We start from the raw sequence: 3391 nt of genomic DNA, 5'->3' as shown, positions 1-3391 counted from the left end.
TTCTTCCTAGTATTGTGGTTGCTTTTCCGTGGAGGTTACTTAAAACAACCTGAAAGCTAGCTGAGGTGTTTAACAAAGAGTCTGTAATGTGACAATAGAGATTTGTCTGATTTCTAAAAACTTAAATCTTTTTGGTTTAACAGCTTATTTTAGAAGCCGCCACTGTTTTTCCTGAAAGGTATACCCCTCAATGTGTACTTTTATTGACTTTTTGTGGCCATTAACTAGTGACAGTTATTAGACCTCTTAATTAAAATAATATAATCTAATTAATAATTAGACCTCTTCTAATTAAAAGAGCTACTTCCAACTCATTAAGTATCTATTGCTAGGCATTCTTTATTGCTGGTTGTACTTAGTTTCTAATGACTTTAATACTCAGTATTGAAAGGCTCTGTATCTTCTGAGAATTCACCCTCCGTGGGATCTTCAGTTAGGTTCCTTAAAGATCACTGGAGATAATTTACTGATAGTAAGGTCTACACTCCACCTATAGGAAACTGTATTTAGTTGTTTACCTTGTGTTGGACATGAGTATTTGAGAAGCATTATTATGTTTAATGTTTGACACTTTTCCAGATAAGACAATGAAGCTCAGAAGTTCATTGATTCGTCAAAGATGTGAAGAGCTAGAAAATGATAGAGCTGGTATTTTGATGTCAGTTCTGAGGTTGGAATCAAAATAGAGATGGCAAATGGTTGCTCATAGGTTTTTTTTTTGAGGGAGGGGGTGGATATTTGAAAAACCTTAATCATTTCCACTATTTAAAATTCCAGTGTTTCACCAATCTGGCTTTGGAGATTCTCTTGGAAAGAGATGTGTCCATAGTAGACCCTGTTTCCAACACTTGCTGGGGCTAGAGGTGGATTGCTGGCTGCTGCCTTTTAGGTGGAGTGTAGGCTTTCTATCCCACAGACCCTGCCTTAAATGGCCTCAGTGAGAACTGAAGTGATCCTTTTACTTTTCGTGTCTCTTCTCAGACCTAGCCTACTTAACTCTCTTGACTTGCTTGGGCCATGTAGTCACATGAATTTGACCCTTGCTTGATTCTAAGTTATATAAGTCTTTCCCTTGATATATCAGTAGCTTCTATGGTCGAGTTAGAATGTGAACCCTTTGCCATTGTTATCGGAGGAAGCTGAAGGATATTAGGCATGAAATACTAAGAACACCTACAACCGCTTATCCTGACTTTAAAACTTTTTACCTTCTAAATACAACTGAATCAGTGTGACTTTCTGGAATTACTGGAAAGGCAGACTTCTAGAAGATAATACCATAAGACTACTAGGGCACTTGGCTAGGGCACTTTCACTTGGGAGAGTATTAGGTTTAGCATCCTCAGGTAAAATAGGGCTGCTAAGAAAACCAAAGTATAGGTTGGACACAGTGGCTCACACCGGTAATCCCAGCACTTGAGAGTTTGAGGCGGGAGGACTGCTTGATCCCAAGAGCTCAGGTTCAACCTGGGCCATGTAGTGAGACCCTTGTCTCTAAAAAATTAAAAATAATTAGCCGGGTGTGGTGGCGCATGCCCGTAGTCCTAGTTTCAGGAGGTTGAGGCAGGAGGATCGCTTGAGCCCAGGAGTTCAAGCTTACAACTTGAGTGGCTATAATCATGCCACTGGGTGGTAGAGTAGCCTGGGTGGTAGAGTGAGACGCTGTCTCAAAAACAAAAACAACAAAAAAAGCAAAGTGTAGTTCTGAATGGCTTTCATACTCTGCAACACAAACTGAAGCTCTGGAAAATTGTCTTTTGTGGTAGAGGGAACCAAGGGCTGGGAGCAAGGGGACTAGTCAGTCCCCTACCAATTAATTGCTGTCCTCTGGGTCAGAACTGAGTATAGAGGGATCTGATTTTTTCATCTGCTGTTAATCAGATTGCAATGTGCATAATGTGTTTTGAGACTGAGAACTTTAAGCAGCTGCTCCTTCATTAATACAGATAATTTGCATCTTGTGGGGGTTGTTGCTATTTTGTTAAGTTCTGACACTTTGAAATAAGACAGACTTTATTCATACCTTTACAACTCTGTAAACCTTCTACATTTCTCTACACCACCTCTGAACCTGCCTCTCAGGATACTGTACCTTCTTAAAGTAGGAGCTAACAGTCAGGAATGCCATTATCTTGCTACCATTTTTTCTTTCTCATCACAAGTTGTATTTTTCTACTTCTTTGCATGCCAGCCATGGATTTTACCTTTTTTCATGCTGGGTGTTTTTACATTTCTATTAATATTCTTAACCTTTGTTCTGGAGTATGGGTAAGTTACCTAGAAGCAATTTGATTCATTTGAGACTTGCCTTTAAGGTCAGGCATCACCAGAGCAGCATTTAGCCCAGGGCTAATTTCCCCCTACTACTGAAGTGTGAGACGCTTAGGACTCTGCTGCCCCCTGAATTATGAGGTTTTCCTGTCCTGCTGGTGGGAGCAGACATTATTCCCAGCCCTGTGTGGGCTTCAGGAATTCTTCCCTCTCATCTTTTCAGCTAGTTTTCTCATATGCGTGTATGGATCAGTGCTCTTCTGAATATTACAGGGAGACCCTCCGCAAATTTCCAGGGTTCTCTCTGTGCAGCGCTCTCCTCTCCAGTGCTCTGCTCTGCAAACTTGGTCTGCCTTGGCCTGACTCTCTGCTTTGTCTCTTCAACTCGGGAAATTCACTGAGCTCTGCCTGCCTCCCTTACTTCCCTACTCTGAGGCCTGGAAACTCAAAAGTAGCCAGTGAGGACAGTCATCGGCCTCGCCTCACTTATTTCACATTCCTCAGGCATCGCTGTTCTCTGTTGCCTGATGTCCACTCTTTGGGAAGCCCTTGTTTCATATATTTTGCCTTGTTTTTTAGTTTCAGGCAGGAGAGTAAATCTGGTCCCTGTTATTCCATCTTGGTTGGAATTGAAAGTTCCTTCCAGGTATTCATTTTTTTTTTTTTTCTTTTTTGAGACGGACTCTCGCTCTGTTGCCCAGGCTGGAGTGCAGTGGCGTAATCTTGGTTCACTGCAAGCTCCGCCTCCTGGGTTCACACCATTCTCCTGCCTCAGCCTCCCTAGTAGCTGGGACTACAGGCACCCATCACCACGCCCGGCTAATTTTTTTTTTTTTTTGTATTTTTAGTAGAGATGGGGTTTCACCGTGTTAGCCAGGATGGTCTCAATCTCCTGACCTTGTGATCCGCCCGCCTCGGCCTCCCAAAGTGTTTGGATTACAGGCGTGAACCACCACGCCCAGCCTTTTTTTTTTTTTTTTTTTTGAGGTAACATTCACATAAGAAAATTCATTTAAACATGTGGCTTTTAGTTCATGGAGCATATGCAACTATCACCACTATCTAATTTCAGAACACTTTCATCACCCTCAAAAATAAACCCATGCTCATCAAGCACTCA

Source organism: Symphalangus syndactylus, chromosome 7 (genome assembly GCF_028878055.3).
Source record: "Symphalangus syndactylus isolate Jambi chromosome 7, NHGRI_mSymSyn1-v2.1_pri, whole genome shotgun sequence".
In the NCBI taxonomy this organism is placed as follows: domain Eukaryota; kingdom Metazoa; phylum Chordata; class Mammalia; order Primates; family Hylobatidae; genus Symphalangus; species Symphalangus syndactylus.
The sequence above is the reverse complement of the archived record's forward strand: the minus strand, read 5'-3'. Positions refer to the sequence as shown.